This window comes from Miscanthus floridulus, chromosome 17, assembly GCF_019320115.1.
Source record: "Miscanthus floridulus cultivar M001 chromosome 17, ASM1932011v1, whole genome shotgun sequence".
NCBI lineage: Eukaryota > Viridiplantae > Streptophyta > Magnoliopsida > Poales > Poaceae > Miscanthus > Miscanthus floridulus.
Genome location: NC_089596.1, coordinates 73337262 through 73362263, shown reverse-complemented (window position 1 = coordinate 73362263; position 25002 = coordinate 73337262). Strand labels below are relative to the sequence as shown.

At 44.8% G+C, this 25002-nt stretch overlaps 1 pseudogene; it reads left to right on the top strand.

Moving 5' to 3' along the window:
- Positions 1-1214: 1214 nt before the first annotated feature.
- LOC136515791 (serine/threonine-protein kinase BSK8-like) overlaps positions 1215-25002 on the top strand; it is a 35462-nt pseudogene continuing 11674 nt past the window's right edge.

Genomic DNA, 25002 nt, shown 5'->3' with positions numbered 1-25002 from the left:
CTGCTCACACGATGCGTGCCACATGTCCCCTCTCTTCAAAAGTTGATCGCCCGATCTCAACGGTCAAGTGATGACCGAATGCAGCAGCTCAAAGTGACCGGATGCTGAACCCTAGTGTTCGGTCGTTTCTAGTATGCATCTAGAGACAACATTTTATGACCGGACGCGTCCGATCATGCTCGACCGGACACACCCAGCGTCCGGTCACACGGCAACTCCCCTATGCGCTGCCACATCAGCAGGACCAGATGCAACCTTCCAGCGTCCGGTCACTAAGGGACCCAGCGTCCGGTCAAAGACTGACGCCAGCGTCTTCATGCTTCACTTGATCGGACGTGCGGGTCCTACCAAGACCAGCGTCTGGTCACTTACAGTGGCCTCTGTCTTTTTTTTCTAGAGCGCAGGTGGCATCATCGGACTGTCTACACTCTACGGGCAGAGACTTTGCCGGTGAAGTTCCTAACCCTTGCTCAAATGTGCCAACCACCAAGTGTATCACCTTGTGCACATGTGTTAGCATATTTTCACAAATGTTTTCAATGGTGTTAGCACTCCACAAGATCCTAAATACATACACAATGAGTTAGAGCATCTAGTGGCACTTTGATAACCGCATTTCGATACGAGTTTCACCCCTCTTAATAGTACGGCTATCGAACCTAAATGTGATCACACTCTCTAAGTGTCTTGATCACCAAAACAAAATAGCTCCTACCATTTATATCTTTGCCTTGAGCCTTTTGTTTTTCTCTTTCTTCTTTTCAAGTCCAAGCGCTTGATCATCATCATGGCATCACCATCATCATGTTATGATCTTCATTTTCTTCACCACTTGGAATGTGCTACCTATCTCATAATCACTTTGATAAAATAGGTTAGCACTTAGGGTTTCATCAATTAACCAAAACCAAACTAGAGCTTTTAGGTGTGTGGATTCACACAACGTGCTGGGGTGGATTTCTAGGAAACATTCATGCCGGTGGTCAAGCCGGCGACCATACGAACCGTGCTCACCATTGCTGCGTCCAAGCAGTGGCCTACAAAAACAGCTTGATGTCTCCGACGCATTCCTCCACGGCAACCTCAAAGAGTATGTTCTGTGTCAACAGCCGATTGGGTTCATCGACCCTAATCGCCCTCAGGTTGTCTCCCACCTCGACAAGTCCTTGTACGGACTACGGTAAGCGCCGCGCGCCTGGTTCACGCGCTTTGCCATGTTCGTCACCAAGCTTGGGTTCAAGGCCACCTGGTCAGCCTCCTCCCTCTTCGTTCTTCGTCGAGGAGCTGACATGGCCTATCTCCTCCTCTATGTCAACGACATGGTCCACACTGCCTTGAGCTCGACACTACTTCAGCGCGTCGTCACCGACTTGCGCTCTGAGTTTGCCGTCAAGGACATGAGCGACCTCCGATTCTTCCTCAGCATCGATGTCCAGCGCACGGCGGATGGCTTCTACCTCTCCCAAAGCTGGTACGCCAAGGAGATCCTACAGCGTGTGGGCATGTTGAACTGTAAGCCTAGGCATGTCGAACTGTAAGCCTGCTTCGACATCGATCGACAACAAAGGCAAGCTTTCCTCGGACGGCCCCACTATTCTAGACGCGAAGTCATACCTCAGCATTGCTGGAGCGCTATAGTATCTGACTATCAGCCACCCGAACCTCGCCTTCGTCGTCCAACAAACTTGCCTCTACATGCATGATCCATGATAGCAACATTTGATGCAACTGAAACGGATTCTACGCTACGTACGCGGCACGACGTCGCACGGTCTACTATTGTGTGCCTCACCATGGCTCGACGTCATGGCCTACTCCGATGTAGACTAGTCCGGCTACCCAGACACTCGTCGATCGACTTCTGGCTTTTGCGTGTTTTTTGGTGAGTCCTTCGTGTCATGGTATTCCAAGCGACAACCCACGGTGTCACGATCGAGCGTCGAGGCGGAGTACCACACTGTCGCTAATGCCGCAGCCGAATGCATATGGCTGCGACAGCTCCTCCGCGAGCTTCACACCCCCATACTCAAAGCTACGGTGGCGTTCTGCGATAACGTCTCGGCTGTCAACATGTCCGCAAATCCAGTCCATCACAAGGGAACGAAGCACATCGAACTCAACATCCACTTCGTTCGGGAACGGGTGCAAGCCGACGAGCTCCGCGTCCTCCATGTGCCGACCGGCGAGCAGTATGCCGACATCATGACCAAGGGCCTCACAACAAATACCTTTGAAGCTTTCTGGGATAGTCTTTGCGTCATATCGATGAAGCTTCAGACTGCGGGGGTGATAAAGTGTAATTTGTATTTTGTAGTTCATAGCTTAGTTGAGGTTTTTCCCACGCTGCTTAGCCCATGCAACCGCGCTGGTCAGCCCACGACGTCGCCCACGTCATGGTGCGCTCGGCTGCAGTCGCACCTCGCGCTGGCAGCTACCTGCCTTGTAGCTTGTACAAATACATCGAGATCAATATAGATTGTGTTGTGGGCTCCATTGCTTTCTCTATCACTAATCACCAGTGACTTGCTAAATAGTGTGTTCAACCACGTACATCTATCATTGGTGTGTGGCGTTTGCAAACAATTACTAGAACGACCGTGAATACGATGGATGTGGAGCTCAGCATGTGCATCTAGATATGATATGCATGCGGTGGCAAAGCTAAAACAAATTAGAGGGAGATGTGCTTGCCATGTGGATGCTTATGTGTTATATGAGTGCATATATGATGGAGTTTTAGACATAATCACAATTTTACAATTTTTAGGGTACATTTGCACCCCTCTAATCTCTATGTAGCTTCACCCCTACACCCTGCCCTTGTGAGCACCTTGGAAAATGAAAAATAAGAGAATAGTGTTGTTAAATTTAATTCTAGAGAAATACGAGCACCCATGTCTGGTTGAACCCGATTGGACAAACTTTACTATAAAAACTTTAATCAGCTACGAAAGGACGTGTAGCCTAGTGGTTACAAAAGACTCAGTAGCACCTCAGGTCCTGGGTTCTACTCCTCATGGGATCAAATTTTCCAGGATTTAACAGACTTGTACTTTCAATGGTAGGCGACGTTCCTGTCGACAGGGAGGTGCCTGTGGTGACTTCGTCAATCTCGAGGATTTGTCGGCCTAGTCTTTGAAGATGCTCATAGGAGTAGGTTTGTGTGCGTGCATTCATAGGGGGTGAGTGTGTGTACGTCGTGAGTGTCTGTATTGTATTGTATAATTAGCAAGAAAAAAACTTTAATCAGCTAGGCTAGACTTTGTTTGAAAAGAAATTGTTTGAAAAGAAATTCTTAACCATTGATACCACTAGACAGCATACAGGACTGAACTCTTGTTCTTGTATATGATTGCCCCACCCTTTGCCACACCTCTGGGATAAACTTTGCAAGCGGTTCATAGTCCCATATAATCCAAATTCGATTGAATCCTAGATACATATAAAAATTGTATTCAATGAGCTAGCTAGAACCTTGATATATATCCTAGCACATATAGAACCGGTTACATCAACATTGCATTGTTATCTACTGATGCCCAACCAAAAAGGCGAGCTAACACGACAAACTCAACCCTGTTTTTTCTAAAATGCCCGGACTACATCACCACAGGTCACACACAGCATACATCATCCCTTTCGATTACATACACTAATGTCTAATCCTCCCTCTCTCTTTTGACCTACCCAAAGTGATTTTTATTTATATTTTTAACACTTTTTGTTAACTAATTTTAAATCTAACACTGTTTATTTTTTTTTCAAAACTAGCACTTTTGGCCGCGCCTATTTCTCTGGCACGGTGAAACGCCTGTGTCGCGTCATGCATGGTGGCGCGACGAGAGAGATGACGTGGCGACGACCGAAACGCTAACCGGTGACGTGGTAGGGTCTACCGCGTCATCGATCTTGGCGTGGCGCCACCACGCCATCCCTCACGAGGCAAGGGAGCTCGTACTGTAGATGTAGCCTGTTGTGGCCTCTACTATTGTCCTAGCAGCGGTAGCCTTGAAAGCTTGCACTTGTTGTCTACCCGACACGGTGCCAGCCTGCTGCGGTGTTGCCCGCCTCGGAGCCTCGCGAGTTATGGGCGCAAGTATCGATGGTAAGCGCCACTGACACTTTGGTCAGCCGCGTAGCCCGCCCCCTGCTACTCTAGCGACAGTTCTACTATAGGAGAGTACTACTCATACTACTAGCATGTTGCCTGACGTCCTAAACCTGGCCTTGTCTCCTCTTACTCGATGCTTACTACTGGTGGCGAAGCGAGCAAAGTTGTCTCATGGGTACATAAGCTTGGGTTGTGAAAGATGTATGACCCCTGCTTGTACTCCTAAATTGATGAAAGATTGTCCCAGCTCAGCATTCCATAATGGACGAAGATATGCCATGGCCTGTCACTTCCTTGCTAAGCGCGCGACTATCGGGCAAGGCCAGGCTAGAACTGCACTCAGCTGTTCATTCTCTTTCCTCTATATACGACTGTGACTCTGCCGCTCTACGAGTCAGGCAGGCTACAGGTAGGCACGGCCGCACGTGAACGAGTGAGACTGAACGTGAATAGCATGGATCAACAGTCCTAGTTCCTGACGACATCACTATTAATAGTAAAAGATGACGTGTATAAAGAAAAGGGTAACTAATCAGGTAAGTGATATTTAATGGAGTAATATTAATTATCTCATGCATGGTATATATAACATGAATGGTGCCTAATTAACGTAGTTCTTATCATATGGTGTTGAGTAGTAGTAAACCAAAGAGTAGAACATGTCACATCCCTAGTTTGCTTGAACGGCTATCTCTCTATATGCATGAACAGTTAGTGCAGCATGAACAACTATCTATATGTGCATGAACAGCTAGTTGAGCCTAGTATGAGAGCTACAAGTACCGGCAGGTGGGACATTACCTGCTCCTATCAGTCGTCCGGCTTTCACTTCAGCAAGCCTCAAGAATGAGTACACTATTGCTCAATGTGTATGTGTGCTGGTTCGCTTGAGATGATTGAGCAAGATTATTTTAAGGCCATGGAGCACTCAAATTTTATAACCACAGGGTTAAGATCTAATGATCAGAATTAATTCAAAGATAGAACATATAAAATATTGTACCATGGCTGATAAGTTCAAGCGAACAACGCTGTCACGATGGATCACTGATAGCATTTGCTCGACAAAACGATGACAACGACGGCGATCGACAGCGGCACTAGAAAAATTAGAGAGTTTCAGATGTTGAAACTGAACTTCATTACCAGATAGCAACGAAATTAGAGAGTTTCAGATGTTCGCAACATCCACCGCATACATGCCACAAAACTTCCACACTCTTGAACAGAGTTCTAGTGCATATATGTAACACCCAGGTGTTTGTCACCAGTTAAGCAATGGGTTTGAGCTCAAACATGCTATGTTAAGTGGTGATGAAGGTGTCAAGACCAAATCTACAAGAGTGAGCTCCAACTTAAACTTGGAGAACACACCTTTGCTTACATGTGGATCCTTGTTAAGATTATGCAAGAGTAAGGTTAAACATGCTCATTCCATGTACATTACATCAACATGCATCCATCTAGACCAGTGGAAAAGTTTCATGAAGTTTGGAATCAAGAAGTCACATGAAATGATAAGTTATAATCTTTCTTGGATTGCTTTATTAGGTGAATAGAATTATAGGTAGTCAACCAAACCTTGCCACCATGCCCAAATGACTCTAATTGAACTCTATAACAAAAGTCATGAAGGGTTCGTGTTGAGCACATGTCAAGAAAAGGCCTCAATTGGTCAAAAACCCTAATTCCAGGGTTAACGAGATGCTGCTTTGACCAAGATGAAGAATTGGTTCATGTACCAGATATGAAGTTTGACCTTTAATAAAAGTTGAAGTTTGAGTAGAGTAGAACAAACTTGGTTTTTGGACCAAGAGCTAGATCAGCTTGTAAGAAAGTCAAACCGAGGCTCAAACTTTGAATCAGCAGCTGCTTTCAGTACTTAGAATTTTTCAAAGTCTAGGATTCATCGTCGTCGACATTGGCATCCCGCGTTCTCCAAATTTTGCTAAGCAACTTGTCTTGATCCAAAAATAGAAGTTGGATCTAATTCACTGGAGAAGAGCATACAAAAAGGTGGATTGGGTTTGACCGAGTTTTGACCTCCAAAAGCGAGTTTTCGTGACCGTTATCAACGTGTTGGTGCTATCATCTTGGAGATTAATTACCCACTGATCTGTTGCTCAAATGACCTGAGTGCCTTAATGAAAATGTAGAGCAGGCTGAGGTGAACAAACTTCATTTTTGGCCCAATGTCTAATTCGGCCCAAGTCTGGCCCAAAGCACGTTCCACTATGCCCACGCTGATGCACGCCACGTGCTTGACGGTTTGCCTACGTGGCGACCATGCGCGCGCTCACGCCCCACCATGGGCGACGCGTGCGCCTACCTTCTTGTCGCATCCCTGTGCCCTCCTAAACTAGGCATCGAACCCCAGTGCGCTCGTCCTCACTCCCTCTGCCCTCCATAAGCGCTCCCTCTCGCTCTCGGTGCTGTGCGCGCGCGCCAGAGCTCGCCCGCCATGGACGCCACCACGAAGCTCTACAGCCACCACCCCTCGCTCGTCCTTAGAGCCCCCTATGTCTCTCTCATGCACCGTGGTGTCTTCTCCAGCGTGTGCTACTCCTTTTCGCCTGAGGAAGCCAGCTGCTGCCACCGGCGTGCTGTGCCATCGTAGCCGCTCGCTCGCAAGTGGCCAAGCCGAGCGGTCCCCTGGATGATCGTGGGCCATATGGTGCTCGCGATGCCCTTCTTTGTCGCTACCGACCCTCCTCTGGCCGGATTCTGGCCTCCCTGTCGGCCATCCCCTGCTCTCTGTTCGTTGGATGAAGAGAGGGACCTCGCGCTTGAATAAGGGAAAAGGGAGGGGTCTAAGTTCAAAGCTATGACTCGTTTGAATAGTGCTCATGAGGACCTCTTCGCTAGAGTTTATTTTATGTTTACTGCAGGGTCCCCGATGCAAGATTTACATCCCTGTTCTTTGGTTTTTACAGATTTGAATTATCAACTTTGAAAATTCGTAGTACTTAGTAGAAAAATCTTAAAATAGTAAATGAGGACCTTTTGGAATCCTTGTGAAATTATCTATGCAGTAGATCTATAATATGGCATGTTTTAGTTTCAATATTTTGCTGTAAAAATAGATTCATGCAGTTAGGTTTTTAATACTAGTTGTGTCTTGTCTTTTTCATAACTGCAGTTGTTGTGCTCAAATAATTGTTAAATTTTTATGGAGTGCTACTAAATGATGGATGATGTCCGGTAAAAAATTCAGGATTTTAGGCTTGATAGTTTAAGAGCTATAAAAATAACAAATGCCCTGTGTTGCTTTGCTCCTATTCTGAATAGGCCTGCATGTTTGAATTAATTGGCTTAGTTAAGTTATGAATCATGACTTGATGACAATACATGAGTTGTAGTACTTTTATTAAGATTTTCAAAAAGCTAAAGATCATAATGTTTGGTTAAGTAGATTTCTAGTTATAGTTACTTAAATTTCTGTGGTTGTTTCTGCCCAAACCCAGATAGGGTTGTCTTGTTGGCAATGTGCGGCCTTTTCATAGGAGAATTAGCTTTAGGTGTTTATAACAAAGTTGTTTACAAATTTCTAATCTTTCTAAAAAGTCTAGAACTACATTTATTGGATATGTAGAACTCTAGTTATAGCTGTTTAAAATAGCATGTCAGATTATGTCTATGTTTTGGATAGAGATGTATTTATTGGATTAATTGACCTTGTTAACTATAGAATCATCTTAAGAGGAGAATAATAAAGTTGTAGGTAACTCTATAAACTTTTCAAAAAGTTCTGATTCATGATTTTTGGAGGTCTAGAACTCCATTTATACTTCTCTAAAGTTCCTATCAGTTTTCTGTACCACTGCGGTTCGGACTACATGTGTAGTTTTGCTTGTGCAATTATTTTCATGGTGTAAATGATGTTTTCTGTAGTTGTAGTGAATACCAAAGTTGTATATAATTTCATAATCTAGCTTGTGATAAATTTTCATGACCATAGGCCCGATAATTTAGGAGCTATAGATTTTACAAATTCATGGTTAGATTTTGCATGCTCTCTGTACATATCTAAATGATTGTGTTATTTGACTTAGCTAAGCTTTGAATCATGTCTTGGATATAATATAAGAAGTGTAGTGATTTTCGTCATCTTTCCAAATTGTTAAAGATCACACCTTTTGGTGGTCTAAATCTCCAGTTATAAGCTTGTGAAGTTGCATGGTAGAATCTGTCCAAGTCTGGACATAGGTGCTCAATTATGATTGATCGATCTTGTTAATTGTGGAATCACCTAGAGATGATAATAACAATGTTGTAGGCAACTTCATTAGCTTTACAAAAAGTCTAGGGTTACCCTTGTTGGATGCTTATATCTCTAGTTATGGATAAAACAAGTGACTATTGTGCTGTTGTCCAGATTTCTATATATGTGCTAAGTGATTGTTTTAGCTTGCTCTTGTTTTGGCTAAACATGTTGGTTAATTCTTGATTGATGTATGTGTGCAATATCTGAACTTAAGTTCACTTGTGTGGCATGCCTAATATGCTTGCTATCCCTCTATAATAGGTTGTGTGATGTTTAGTTAAATAACTCTAGGTACATATGTCTTGCATGATCTTATGTTTGCCTTGAATGATATTATGTGATGTATCTCATATTACCATTCTTCATATTCATGCACTTGCATCTTGCATCTCATCTAGGTATGCTAGATGAACCATGTGAAGGACGTGATGTTGGAGCCGAACCCGAAGATGGTGTATGGTAGACCTATCCCAAAGATTGAAGGACTGGACAAGTGCTAGGATGGTAGATACTCACCAAGCGAGTGTCACCTAACAAACACTAACCTAGTGTTGGATTTCAGGCAAGCCCCAAAGCATTCTAAGCCTCCTACATTTTTATAAATATCACTTGAGTTCTTTTATGTTTGATGCATAGGTTATAAGAGTTGATTGGAACCACTTGATGCATAGAACTACCTTGTCTAGAAATATACCTTGAACCCTATGTAGGTCTAGGATCGAATGTATGCTTAGCAATGCTTAGACCGGTAGAAGTCGGGTGATTTCCTATCACCTGTGAGATATAGGTGAATACCAAAGCACGGTTGGCTATATTTGCTATCATAGAAATAACCATGTGTTAATAATGTAAATGGAGACCGGGCGGGATGTCGATAGAGAAGCAACAAGACATGGAGGTCTTGGGTGTGGATCTATCCCCATCTGTGTCGGTTAAGGACCGTACCGTTGTTGGAACTTTTGACAAGATTGAACGCATGCCTATCACTTAGCTGGTCGGATAACTCATTCCGACCGCGAAGCCGAGTAGCTCAACTCAGTCCAGGCCTCGCTCTGTAAGAGTGCGCACTCTGGATGGTAGTAAGGATGTGCGGAGAGCCAGACATGAGCCCAAGAGTAGGGTAGTCCTAATTGTCCTGGCAGCTGGTCATCCCTGATTATGCGGCGCTGAGCAAACCCACGAAATGTGTACCTGACTTGTACCAAAGGTAACCTAAAACTACCTTGGCGCAGGTATGTCTGGGTTTGTGTTAGGAATAAATTCTCAGCTGGTTGAAATCGATTCGAATCATCATCTCTCTCAGATAGTGAGAAACTTGGCTAGCTCCAACATCGTAGTAAGTGTATTATGGAATGTGATGGTTCGGATAAATATGAAATTATTACATCGGCTATGGTTACTATTATACGCTATTAAATAATATACCACATGTTTGGCACAGGTTAGTTGCTAATCTAGAGATGAATAGCTATAATTAACTTGATGACCAAAGAATAATTGTACAACTGAATTAGTCACTTTTTATGCAAAATATTGTCAAGATAGATCCACCTATAAAGCCTTGCATACTCTTTGGTGTCACTTTATTTCTAGTTTATGACGGGTAAGTCTAGCTGAGTACATTCGAGTACTCAGGGTTTATCCCATCATGTTGCAGGTTGAAAGGATCAAGATGCCCAAGAGGGGGGGTGAATTGGGCTAATTCTAAATTTTCTTGCAATAATCAAATCCTACGGATAGCCCAATTAACCCCTTGTGCCTAGAAAAGTGTTTCTATCAAACTAACGCACAAAGGACTTACAACCTATGTTCCAAACTTACTCTAGCATGGCAATTCTATGAATGTAACAACAAGTATTGAATTGCACAAAGTAAATACTCAAAGTAAATGCTCAAAGTAAAGAGAGAGAGGAACACGACAATGTTTTGCTGAGGTATCGGAGAGTCGCCACTCCCCACTAGTCCTCGTTGGAGCACCCGCGCAAGGGTGTAGCTCCCCCTTGATCCGCGCAAGGATCAAGTGCTCTCTATGGGTTGATTCTTCGACACTCCGTCGTGGCGAATCACCCAAAGCCGCTCACAACTTGAGTTGGGTCACCCACAAGCTCCGCCGAGTGATCACCAAGCTCCCAACCACCACCAAGCCATCTAGGTGATGGCGATCACCAAGAGTAACAAGCACGAACTCTCACTTGACCACGCGAAGCCTAATGAGAAGATGGATGCACACTTGGCTACTCTTGATTCACTAATGAGGCTACTCTCTTGGATTCTCAAATCTCAATCACCTCACTAGGACCTTGCTCTTCTTGGCACTCATAAACGTGTTTCTCAGCTGTTGGAATGAGCAAAAGTGACTCCACACACGAGTGGAGCCTCTATTTATAAGGTAGCCTGAAAAACGAACCGTTATGAGCTTCTGTGGGGTGACCGGACGCTCCAGTCGTGTTGACCGGATGCTCCGATCAGTTCAACCTACGAACCAGTAAAAATGAGTTGATCGGACATTGGTAGGGTCCGGTCAGTACTGACCGGAGGCGTTCGGTCGCATGAAACCCTTACTAGACCCTTATTGGACTTGACCGGACGCTGAACTCTCAGGGTCCGGTCAGTACTGACCGGACGCGTCCGGTCGTAAATTCCCTTCTCTAGAACCTTACTGGAGTTGACCAGATGGTGCCTTTCAGCGTCCGGTCACATGACCCCTTCAGCGTCCGGTCGCACCGAACGCAGTCAGCTGATCAAATGAACTGACCGGACCCTGCAGCCAGCATCCGGTCGCACCGGGGCCAGCGTCCGGTCAGCATTTGACCCTCCATTCACTTCCAACTCTCGATCATATGTGAATGAAGTTTGCTCCAAGGGATCTTAGGCATTCATAGGAGCTTCCTAGAGCTAGTTTTAATAAGTGTGCACTACACCTAACTCACTAGACTCAACTAGGTCAAGCTACCCGTCCATACCCCCCTTAATAGTATGGCCAAAGGAAAAACAAAGTCCTAAACTACTCTAAGTGTCACTCCAACTCCAATCGACACTTAGAACTAGTCATCCTTAACCTTGTCGTCCATCCTTTGAAAACCAAAATGATTTCCATCGTAGGGGCATGACAACTTTGATTGCCCAATCGATCTCCATTACCACGACCTAACTTAATTGCCTCTGCAAAACACATGTTAGTCATAGTAATCTTGTACTATCATTAATCACCGAAACCCAACTAGGGGCCTAGATGCTTTCAATCTCCCCCTTTTTTGTGATTGATGACAATACCACCTTGAGTATGTGAAAGAGTGAGGTTTTTGACGGGCTTGGTTCATATAAGCTTTTGTCGATAAGAACAAAAGTATTGGTTGAGCTTATATGACCCAAGCCAACACAATGTACTCAAAAGATATGAATTAAGCATGAGTACATGTAACAAAGCTCATTTGCATCGGAGTATAAACGCAGAAGCAAAGGCAAATGAGCATAACACAAGTGATATGACATATACATAATGTAAAGTAGAGAGCACACATGTCATAAATCACAATCACGTAGATAGCACTATCACATAGATATAATAATGTGCACGAAAGTAAACACACGAATGCATAAGTAATAGTGTATCACACAAATCAAACTCCAAATGTATATAATAAGCTAATACTATATAACTTGCTCCCCCTGAGTCTACATACTCGAACCCTCTCCCCCTTTGGCGTCAAACAACAAAACCTAAGGGTCGGTCGGCGGGGCTGCAGCGGATGAGTCGAGCACTGAAGTACGTGGGGCAAGCTAGAACTGGGCACCATCATCATCTGACCCTGAGCTCTGTACTAACTGACCCTCTGTGGCAGGAAGTATCGCTAAAGCGGTCTGGGTCTGAGCTGGGGCTGATGCTGCCTGTGAAGCTGCTAGTATGTCTGTCGTAGGATCTGATGAGGCGATAGATGAGGGGAGCCTCTGAGTAGTCACTGTGGCTAGAGCTGCTGTGGAAGGACCGGCAGTATGCATATGAGGCGGTGTAGGCATGCCGGCCAGCTCGCTGAAAGATGCTCCAAGACTCCTAGAGACTGATGTGTCAGGCACAAATAGCGAGGGTGACTGCTCTGGTGAGAAACCCGTGTGATATGGAGTGAACTGCAGGGCAACCACCGGTGAGGACAACCACTGGGACACCTAAACTATGGGTGAGGCAAACTGAGCTGGAGGCTGTCCCTGACTCTGAAGCCCGCTGGGCTGTATAACTAGAGTCGTCGTGGTGGAGGCAGGCTGAGCAAGCTAGGGCGAAGGCTGTGGCAGTGGGGCCCCAAGTGTTGTCACTACATGCTGCATAAAGCCCATAAGCTGCTGCTGCATGAGTATCTACTGGTGATGCATCTACTGCTGCTGCTGCTGGAGAAGTTGCTGCTGCCTCTGGAACTCGTCCTGATGAGCCTAGAACTGTGCAAAGTTGGCAGCGGTCTCCTGTGCCTATCATGCCTGATCCTACTACATCCGCTCAAGAATGGCAATCAGTGCGGGGTCCGTCTATGGTGCTGGCAGAGCTGAGCTAGAACTACCGGCCTCTGCATCATGTCTGCGTGGAGGCATCTGAGGAATCGGCAGATAGTCATCATCCGAGCTATCACTGGACTCGGTCATCTCCTGCTGTGCCTCAAGCTGCTCCTCTATAGCGGCTATGCCTCTAATGATCTCATCCTGCTGAGCTGCTGACTCGAGAACATCTGGATGACGGCTGGGCCAAGCTGGTGCCTGTGGACTGCTGTGCCTGATCCTCTATGCCATGTTATATGCAGGAAACTCTGTGGTGGCAGCCCTGTACTCTACAACCAACTCAGGGGTCCTCACGTGCACACACTATAGCATCAAGAATGTGACCCAATGTGCATAAGGAAGCTGTCGGTGACCCTTGAAGCCCTCAGCAATAGTATCCTCCATCTCTGATAGAAGGAGGTCCCAAATATCGAATACGGTCTGCTGTATCAGGGCATTATGGGGCCAGAGCTATAAGCGAGTCAGACCCTCCCTGTATCTCAACCTAGGAAGTTGTGTCCTCCTAATAATGGCCTCTAGCACACGCGTTGTAGGAGTCAAGTCACTGGGGTTTCTGCTCGACCCCTCACCAAAGGCCTCCTTGAAGCAATGTCGCACCAAATCTGTAGGGGGCACCAACCCTCCATGAGGACGCCTGGGAGGCTCCTGCTGTCCATAACATACCTCATGCAACTTTATAGGCTGCTCCTGTAACCTCAGTATCTCTCGGGCCCTGAAACTCATGACCCTATAATCTCTGCTGTTGAATGCAAAATGAATGAAGTTATGATGCGGATCAACGTAGAGTGAAGCATAAAACTGTCGGACCCAAGATGGTACATATACTCCTATCCGGCCAATCAGATCTGCAAGCCCTGGCAAATATGATAGGTAAGGGTGGATGTGCTCTCCAGCTGCTACCACAATGGACTCCAGACTGCAGACTCTCTATGATCTAAACACTGCCCCACTGTTCAGATATGCGTTGTAGAAGTCCTCCTGGAGCAGTGTATATAACCCCTCAGCTGCTCTCTCATCCCTCCTTGGAGGGAACCACACGTCGAACTCAACAAAACGCAACTAGCGAACCTGTCTGGCTGTGGCGGCCCTCAAGTCAAGGTGTACCACTGGAGGCGGACCCTGTGGTCTGGGCGGTGGGCGTGAGCCCCTGCGCTGTGTAGCTGGCCTCGGTGGAACTGTGGCACTAGTTCGACCAGAACAGCGTAGCTGGGGTGTAGGCCCGGTCTCCTCACCCTGCTGACCCTCCTAAGTCTCCTGAGCTGGCTGAGGCTCTGCTGGTGGGGGCTGCTGTTGTGCCTCCTGCTGGGACTCCCCCCTGAGGATGAGCCTCCTTGATAGCCAGTCAATGTCCTACAATCATGACAGTCCCAGGTGGACCACCATGAAGATGCTTAGCCTCCTCAACTGCTGCCCTCTATGCTAGTGTGAGCTGTGGATCTGCTATGACAACACCACTGCGAGCGCCTCCTCTCTCGACACGCTCTGCGGCCTCTACAATAGCTGCTACTCTCGCTGTCTCTGCGTCGGGGTACTTGTGCTTCTTGGATGTCACCTGCTTTGTTGACTTGCCTTTTGAGCCTGCGGGCTAGCGAGGCGGGGCCTCCGATCATCATCACAAGGGCCACCACCAACGTTCTTGGTGCGAGCCATCTGATCTGACAAGAGGGTGAACTACCGCTGATGAAGATCAACTGTCAAACTGACACTCCCAAGGCTTGGCCTCGATCCTTACTCGCGAGCTTGGCTCCGAGTTGACTACCAACTATCACAAGAACCACAATGACACCGACTCGCCGCATGATAGAATAGATGGATATACGAATAAATACAATATATCTAATAGATGCGAAAACCTAGGAAGCAAGCAATGTGGGTATGAAATTGAAACGACGGGCAAGCTACCTGACGAATTGGCGATCCGAGAAAAGGAAAGGCGTCACGTGGGGGAACCCTCGGAACTGGCTAGGGTTAGGTCAAAAGCCCTGAATGCGATTGGGAATCAGTGCACTGCAATTTGATCTAGGTCACAATTGAAAAGATCAAGGATCAAGATTGAAGCAACGCCTGGCCTTACCAATCAAGGAGGAAATAGGGCTAGGGCGCAAGAGCTGCTGATGTGATGGACTTGGAGGCTGGCCGGAGAGCTGCGACAGATTTGCTCGGTGGAGGTGGCATGCTGGCTGGCGGGCGAGCCAAGGTTGGCATTGTGGCAAGGCTTGGTGGTGACTTCGGCTACGAGCTCGGCTCCGGCAGTGCGGTGGCGAGCGTGGCTGGCGCAAGGAGCACGGCATGGAGGTTGTGGCGGCGCGGCGAGCTCGGGCGTGGGAGCGGCGGCGCTGGCATGGGCACGACAGGATTCGGCGGCGCAGTGGCTATCTTGGTTAGGTCAAGGAGAAAAGAACCTGATGGCTGCGGTTATATGAGGGTCCCAAACGCGACAGAGAAGGAAATGGAAGAGGAGTCCTGAAGCCGCGCGGGATCCACTAACCGGACGCTCCGGTGGTAGCGACCGAACGCTACCACCCAGCGTCTGGTCGATTCCAGAGAGATCCAATACCACTAGAATCGGGACCGGACGCGTCCGGTGGTCCATGACCGGACGCAGGCAAGGTCCGATCAGTACAGCTTGATCTTCCTTCGATCGACCAGACGCTGGATCCCCTCCTGACCGGACGCACAAACGCAGCGTCCGGTCACTCCTTCAGCAGCAGTTCACCTCCTGTGAACTGACCGGACGCTGGACAACAGCGTCCGATGCAGCGTCCGGTGCACCTTTTCCAGCAAATCTTCAAAGTTCCTTCGCGCTGCCTATTCCCAATCAAGTCCCAACTTGAATAAGATCCAAATAAACACCAATTGGGACTGATGTGAGTGACCTCTCTCAAACCCTCATATTTTTCAAAATATTTTGCCTTAGGCTATAATTCTTTTTTAAGAAAATAGGCAATAAGGGGGCAAATGGAACAAAACGACAAACCAACATTCATGCATATGCAATACTTGAAATTAAATCTAGTTGCTTGTCAAGTTTGATCCAAGGTTAAGCTTCTTCACACGCTTTTCGGCGGTTATCTTAACCATGTTAGACAAGCCCTATATGTATTGCAAAGAATTAAACATGTTGTATATTACAATGAATGCAAGGGACAACACAAGCTCAATTTTTAGTGAAGTTACTAAAATCAAGCACATTGAGCTCATTCCGCAATCTACAAAATATAGCCTCATCTAGCAGTTTAGTGAAGATATCCGCTAATTGATCTTCGGTTCTTACACCTTCTAGTGATATATCATTTTTAGCAACATGATCTCTTAGAAAGTGATGGCGGATATCTATGTGCTTGGTGCGAGAGTGTTGAACTGGATTATTTGCAAGTTTTACCGCACTTTCATTGTTGCACAAGAGAGGTACTTTTTCTAGAACTACACCATAGTCTAGCAAAGTTTGTTTCATGTATAAAATTTGTGCACAACAAGCACCCGCGGCAATGTATTTCGCTTCGGCGATGGACAAAGCCACACTATTTTGTTTCTTGGAGGACCAAGACATAAGTGATCTACCAAGCAAATGGCACCCTCCGGATGTGCTTTTTCTATCAACTTTGCATCCGGCGTAATCCAAATCGGAATAGCCAACTAACTCAAATATAGCTCCTTTGGGATACCAAAGGCCAATGCTTGGTGTGTGCTTAAGATACCTAAGGATTCTTTTTACGGCAATTAAATTTGTTTCCTTAGGACTAGCTTGAAATCTAGCACACATACACACACTAAACATGATGTCGGGCCTAGATGCGGTTAAATATAGCAAGCTACCAATCATAGAACAGTAGAGAGTTTAATCAACCGGGTTACCTCCCTCATCTAGATCGAGATGTCCATTGGTAGGCATTGGTGTCTTGATTGGCTTACATTCATCCATCTTGAATCTCTTGAGAAGATCTTTTGTGTATTTCTCTTGAGAGATGAAGATGCCTTCTTTCATTTGCTTGACTTGAAAACCAAGAAAGAATGTAAGCTCACCAATCATGGACATCTCAAACTCCTTCGACATCAATTCACCAAATTCTTTGCATGAGTCTTCATTTGATGATCCAAAGATGATATCATCAACATATACTTGACAAATGAAGATATGTCCATCAAGCTTCTTGGTGAATAGTGTGGTGTCGACCTTCCCAATGGTGAAGCCCTTCTCAATTAGGAAGTCCCAAAGGCGCTCATACTAAGCTCTTGGGGCTTGCTTAAGCCCATATAGTGCCTTGGACAACCTATAAACATGATTAGGATATCTAGGGTCCTCAAACCCGGGAGGTTGATCAACATAGACTAGTTCATTAATAAAGCCATTTAAGAATGCACTTTTCACATCCATTTGATATAGTTTCATTTCATGATGTGATGCATATGCAAGAAGGATACGGATGGCTTCTAATCTTGCAACCGGTGCAAAGGTCTCTCCAAAATCCAAACCTTCAACTTGAGAGAACCCTTTTGCAACTAGTCTTGCCTTGTTCCTCACAACAACACCTTGATCATCTTGCTTGTTGCGGAACACCCACTTCATTCCAATGACTCTTACACCTTTTGGTCGCTCTTCAAGAGTCCAAACTTCATTGTGAGTGAAGTTGTTCAACTCTTCATGCATGGCATTGATCCAATCCGGATCTTTTAGAGCTTCTTCTACCTTGGTAGGCTCATAGCAAGAGACAAAGGAGTGATGAGCAATAAAAGAAGCAAGTTTTTTAGATCGAGTCATTACTCCCTTTGACGAACTCCCTATGATGAGATCTTGTGGATGATCTTGTAGGAGAGGTGTATTTCTTCTATTGACTACTTGAGGAGGAGGTTGTGGAGCATCAACATCTTGTGCTTGTACCACCATTTGCTCATGGGAGATATGAGTATCTTTATTTTCTACTCTCCTATCTTTTTCACCATCTTGTGGCACACTTGATGAATGAGGTTGGTTAATGACTTGTACATCATCTTCATCATCTTTTGGCTTGATGTCTCCCACCGGAATATTCTTCATAGCCTCCCTCAATGGTTCATCACCTACATCATCAAGATTCTCATGTGCTCCTTAGGAGCCGTTAGATTCATCAAATTCCACATCATATGTTTCTTCAACCAAGCCGGTGGCATGATTAAATACTCTATATGCTTTGGACTTTGATGAGTAACCAACAAGAAAACCAATATCACAACGTCTTTGGAACTTCCCTAGGTGTTGCCGCTTCTTGTAGATGTAGCATTTGCAACCAAACACCCTAAAGAAGGAGACGTCCGGCTTCTTTCCATTGAGCAACTCATAAGGTGTCTTGCCAAGAAACTTTTGAAGGAATAGGCGGTTTGATGCATAGCATGCAGTGTTGATTGCTTCCGCCCATAGAGCTTCGGGGGTGTTGTACTCATCTAGCATTGTTCTTGCAAGAGTGATCAAAGTCCGGTTCTTCCTTTCAACTACACCATTTTGTTGAGGAGTATAAGTTGCGGAGACTTTATGCTTGATCCCAACTTCATCACAATAAGCTTCAATGTTTGTGTTGTCAAATTCTTTCCCATTGTCACTTCTAATCTTTTTGAGCTTCACTTCAAATTCATTTTGAGCTCTCTTGGCAAACTTCTTGAAGTAAGATGCAACTTCGGATTTGTCATGAAGAAAGAACACCCATGTATACCTTGAATAGTCATCCACAATCACAAGACAGTAGAGATTTCCTCCCAAACTCTTGTATATTGTTGGTCCAAATAAATCCATGTGTAGGAGTTCTAGTACTCTTGTGGTTGACATGAAAGCTTTGGTTAGATGAGTGTTTGCAACTTGCTTGCCGGCTTGATATGCACTACAAAGCTTGTTCTTTTCAAACTTCACATCCTTCAACCCTCTCACCAAATCATTCTTCATAAGCTTCTTGAGTGAGCTCATCCCAACATGAGCAAGTCTTCTATGCCATAGCCACCCAAGTGTTGTTTTGGTGAATAGGCAAGTCTTCAAATTAGCATCTTCGGAGGTGAAATCAACTAGATATAAGTTGTTGTATCTAAATCCATTGAATATCACTTGATTGTCATCTACTTTGGATACAACAACCTCCTTCTTGGTGAACAAGCATTGGAAGCCAAGATCACACAATTGTCCAACGGATAGCAAGTTGAAGCTCAATGAAGCAACATAGAGCACATTGGAGATGGAATGATCATTTGATATTGCCACTTTGCCCAATCCTTTAACCTTGCCCTTTGAGTTATCTCCAAATGTTATTTTCTCTTGTCCATCTACCTCTTCATCTAGTGAGGTGAACATACGAGGATCACCGGTCATATGTTGAGTGCAACCACTATCAATAACCCAATGACTTCCACCGGTCTTATAGTTCACCTACACACATGAGATTCAAACTTTAGGAATCCAAACTTGTTGAGGACCTTTCACCTTCTCAACAAGTGACTTAGCCACCCAAATCTTCTTAGGCCTACTCTTGTTGGAGGGTCCTAAGAACATGACTTTCATCTTTCCACTTGAATCTTTTCTAAGCATGTAGTGAGCATTGAAAGCAAAGGGTCTAGCATGCTTGGGCAAGGGTTGTGGCGGTGGAGTTTGACACTCATGAGCAAAGTGGCCTTCTTGTCCACACTCAAAACATCTCTTTGGCTTTGATTGTTGTTGTTGAGATTGAGCCTTCTTCTTCTCTACACTTGCCACATATCTAATGCCACTTCTATCCATCTTCATGACGGTGTTCATGAGTAGCTCACTTTGGAGATGCTTGCCTCTAGCAAACTTGCTCAATCCCACCTTGAGATGCTGTTTCTCCATCTTGAGCTTCTTGTTCTCTTCCTTGAGAACATCATTGTTCTTCTCTTCCTTGAGCTTCTTGTTTTCTTCTTTGAGCTTCTCATTCTCAAGAATCAACTCTTTGTCATGATCAAGAGTTTCTAGCACAATGGTGTTGTGGCTTTTTATCTCTTCAAGATCTTTCATGAGCTTCTCATTATCACTCTTGAGCTTGACATACTCATCATAGTCATTGCACTCAACCACTTGCTTGCCTTTGCTACTAGATCCATGCTCAATGCTCTCATCAATTAAATCATCACATAAAGTAGCTATATTAATCTTGACAACATGGTTAGTAGCATCATGTGGCTCATTTGGTAAAAATTCTTGAGCAATAACAAGAGTATCATGATTAATCTTAAGAGTAGTGTATTCATCTTTTATCTTGTTGTGGCTAGTGATGAGTTCATTGTGCACCCACTCAAGTTTATCATGTTTATCTTTAAGCTTTTTCTTGGAAGATTTTAGCTCCTTGAGTTTGGATGATATAGCCTCATTAGTTTCTCTAAGCTCATCATTAGCCTTTTCCAATGTATCACACTTAGCTAAGAGTGAATCATTTTTAGCATCAAGCTTTTCATTGGTAGCTCTACTCTTTCTAATGATCTTAGTGTATTTTCTTAATATTTTGACAAGATCATCATATGTAGGTGAATCATCATCATCATCGCTATCGCTATCATCATCACTAGCATGCTCATCATCACTACTATCATCACTCTTAGTTACCTTGCGTTCACCCTTGGCCATAAGGCATAGGTGTGTAGAGGATGATGGCGATGGTGGCGGTGAAGATGCAAGATCAATAGCAATGGCGGCCACCTTTTCATCGTCACTATCTTCATCGGATGATCCACTTGATGAATCAATGTCCGTGAGCTAATCACCGACAATGTAGGCCTTTTCACTCTTCTTCTTCTTGTGGAAGTCCCTCTTCTTGCCATCTCTCTTCTTGTATGGCTTGTTCTTTTTCTTCTCATCTTCATCTTCATTGCTTGAGTCATCTTTCTTGCCATTGTTCTTGTTCTTGAACTTATCTTTCTTGGGCTTTGTGCATTGATGAGCTAGATGACCAAGTTCGCCACAATTGTAGCAATCCATCTCGGAGATTGGCTTTCTTCTTGAGCTAGTGAAGAACTTCTTCTTCTTGCCGTCAAACTTGATGCCACTCTTGTTTAGCTTCTTTAGCATCTTGGCGATCTTCTTCACCATGAGAGCAAGACTTTCTTCATCATCTTCATCACTTGAGCTCTCATACTCAAGTCTTGCTTTGCCCTTATCTTGGCTAGCTTTGAAAGCTAAGTCCTTCTCTTTCTTCTTTGTAGAGGATGAGCCATCTTGTGGCGTGATGTGCATGTACATCTCATGAGCATTGATCTTTCCCAAGATTTGTGTCGATGTAGCGGCAGAAAGATCACCTTGATGTAGTACAGTCACAATGTGCCCATATTTGTCAATGGGGAGGACACTTAAGATCTTTCTCATAACGTCGGATGGTGACATTTGAGTAAGTCCAAGCCCATTGACTTCCTCTACAAGAACATTTAAATGCGAATACATCTCATTAGCACTTTCTTTGGGAAGCATTTCAAATGAATTTAGCTTTTTAATCATAAGATGATAGCGTTCCTCACGCTCACTCTTGGTTCCCTCATGGAGCGCACAAACGTCTGACCATAGTGCATGGGCGTCTTTGTGGTTCCTTACACGGTTAAACACATCTTTACAAAGGCATCTAAAGATGGTGTTTCGAGCCTTTGCATTCCATTTTTCATAGTTAACCTCATCGCCTTGTAAGTTAGTAGCATCCCGAGGTTTTGGGAAGCCTTGAGAGGCGGCTCTAAGAATACCAACATCTAGAGCTTCTAAGTATGCCTCCATGCGAATTTTCCAATAAGGAAAGTCATCTCTCTCAAAGATAGGAGAAGGTCCATCCCCGTGAGACATCTTGCTCTAAGCGGTTAGGCTTAAAACATGAGCATGAGGCGCCGATACCAATTGAAAGGATCAAGATGCCCAAGAGGGGGGGGTGAATTGGGCTAATTCTAAATTTTCTTACAATAATCAAATCCTACGGATAGCCCAATTAACCCCTTGTGCCTAGAAAAGTGTTTCTATCAAACTAACGCATAAAGGACTTACAATCTATGTTCCAAACTTACTCTAGCATAGCAATTCTATGAATGTAACAACAAGTATTGAATTACACAATACGTGTCCGGTCACAGATTCCCTTCTCTAGAACCTTACTGGAGTCGACCGGACGCTGCCTTTCAGCGTCCGGTCACATGACCCCTTCAGCATCTGATCACACCGAACGCAGTCAGCTGATCAAATGAACTGACCGGACCCTGCGGCCAGCGTCCGGTCGCACCAGGGCCAGCGTCCGGTCAGTATTTGACCCTCCATTCACTTCCAACTCTCGATCATATGTGAATGAAGTTCGCTCCAAGGGATCTTAGGCATTCATAGGAGCTTCCTAGAGCTAGTTTTAACAAGTGTGCACCACACCTAACTCACTAGACTCAACTAGGTCAAGCTACCCGTCCATACCCCCCTTAATAGTATGGCCAAAGGAAAAACAAAGTCCTAAACTACTCTAAGTGTCACTCCAACTCTAATTGACACTTAGAACTAGTCATCCTTAACCTTATCGTCCATCCTTTGAAAACCGAAACGATTTCCATCGTAGGGGCATGACAACTTTGATTGCCCAATCGATCTCCATTACCATGACCTAACTTAATTGCCTCTGCAAAACACACGTTAGTCATAGTAATCTTGTATTATCATTAATCACCGAAACCCAACTAGGGGCCTAGATGCTTTCACAGGTGAAGTTTTGGCCTGCTAAAGATGGTGGCTAACCGCCGGTGGGCTCGGTGACTCTCTATTTATTTCTCATCTATATGCTTTTGTCAAAGGATGTCACTTATGCTAGCAATGTATTTGAAACTTATATTAATGTAATCATTTGAAAGCTACGTTATTTTCACTAATCGGTTTTGAAACCCAAACTTGTACTATTATTTGTGAACTCATTTATAATATTATTCGCGCTGCAACTCTGTGTATGTGGTGTGTATTTGCTTAATCACGCGATCTTGGTTGTGATGTTGATTTACCGAGGTCCTTCGGGACACTCGGCGGACTACCAGGTTTATATAAGTGAAAGTATGCGCGTGTCAACGTGTTAGCGGGGACAACCGTACTTGATCTTGTATAAATTGGGTGGTTCTGTCATAATATATAGAACTTTAACAGAAAAACGACCAACTATTGAACTTTAACAGAAATTTCAACCTACCTCCCACCAGAAAAACGACCAGCTATTGAATTTTAACAGAAATCTGGTGCATATATAGAAGTTACCATACTTAAGTAGGCACAGCAAGATTTTTTTAAGGATAAGCATAAGTAGATCACAAACATTATTGTTCATAGTAATTACACCAGTCAATAAGCACACGCCCAATGATCATAAACCAACTAACGGTGTCAAGGACTAAATAAGATACACCTAGTAGCCATAGCTAGTCCTCCTCGTCATCCTGATGAACTCCTCAAAGTCTATCTCACCGTCACCTGTGACAAACCAGAAATCAAGATAAATTACAGCTAGTGACTTAGAAAATGAGGATCCTTCTAATTTGCATAAACAAAGAAAGAAGGCAGAGCACAACTAACCATTTTTGTCCATCTCTTGCACCATGCCTAATTTCCTGCATTATCCAGAAGATGAATAGTGTTATTTCAAGGAACTTTCCACATCACATGGATGTGGTTCCATACTTGCATGGGCTCAAACACAGAAAAGAAAATATGAAATAAAATTGTGGCTCTTATTTTCGCGAGGGGCATAATATATCATGGATAGGATGAACCGATGAACTCATCTCATCAACAAGCTAACTTCTTAAGAAATATGAAAGATAGGGACACTAAAAGATATGCTCAAAAGGAAACAGTCACTGCAACGGGTACAGTATTGTATATGTTCTATCTTTGAATTAATTCTGATCATTAGATCTTAACCCTGTGGTTATAAAATTTGAGTGTTCCATGGCCTTAAAATAATCTTGCTCAATCATCTCAAGCGAACCAGCACACATACACATTGAGCAATAGTGTACTCGTTCTTGGGGCTTGCTGAAGTGAAAGCCGGACGACTGATAGGAGTAGGTAATGTCCCACCTGCCGATACTTGTAGCTCTCATACTAGCCTGTCACCCTAGGCTCAACCAGCTGTTCATGCACATATAGGTAGCTGTTCATGCTACACTAACTGTTCATGCATATAGAGAAATAGCCGTTCAAGCAAACTAGGGATGTGACATGTTCTACTCTTTGGTTTACTACTATTCAACACCAAATGACAAGAACTACGTTAATTAGGCACCATTCACGTTATATATACCATGCATGAGACAATTAATATTACTCCATTAAATATCACTTATAGTTACCCTTTTCTTTATACACGTCATCTTTTATTATTAATAGTGATGTCGTAAGGAACTAGGACCGTTGATCCATGCTATTCACGTTCAGTCTCACTTGTTCACGTGCGGCAGTGCCTGCCTGACTCGCAGAGCGGCAGAGTCGCAGTCGTATATAGAGAAAAGAGAATGAACAGCTGAGTGCGGTTCCGTCCTGGCCTTGCCCGGCAGTCGCGCGCTTAGCAAGGAAGTGACGGGCCGTGGCATATCTTCGTCCATTATGGAATGCTGAGCTGGGACAATCTTTCATCAATTTAGGAGTACAAGCAGGGGTCATACATATTTCATAACCCAAGCTTATGTACCCATGAGACAACTTTGCTCGCTTCACCACCAGTAGTGAGCATCGAGTAAGAGGAGACAAGGCCAGGTTTAGGGCGTCAGGCAACATGCTAGTAGTACGAGTAGTACTCTCCTACAGTAGAACTGTCGCTAGAGCAACAGGGGCGGGCTGCGCGGTTGACCAAAGTGTCAGTGGCGTTTACCACCGGTACTTGCGCCCATAACTCGCGAGGCTCCGAGGCGGTCAGCACCGCAGCAGGCTGGCACCGTGTCGGGCAGACAGCAAGTGCAGGCTTTCAAGGCTACCGCTGCTAGGACAGTAGTAGAGTCCACAGCAGGCTACATCTACAGTACGAGCTCCCTTGCCGTGTTGTGAGGATGGTGCGGCGGCGCCACGTTAAGATCAGTGGCGTGGTAGACTCTGTCACGTCACCGGTCAACGCTTCGGTCGTCGCCACAT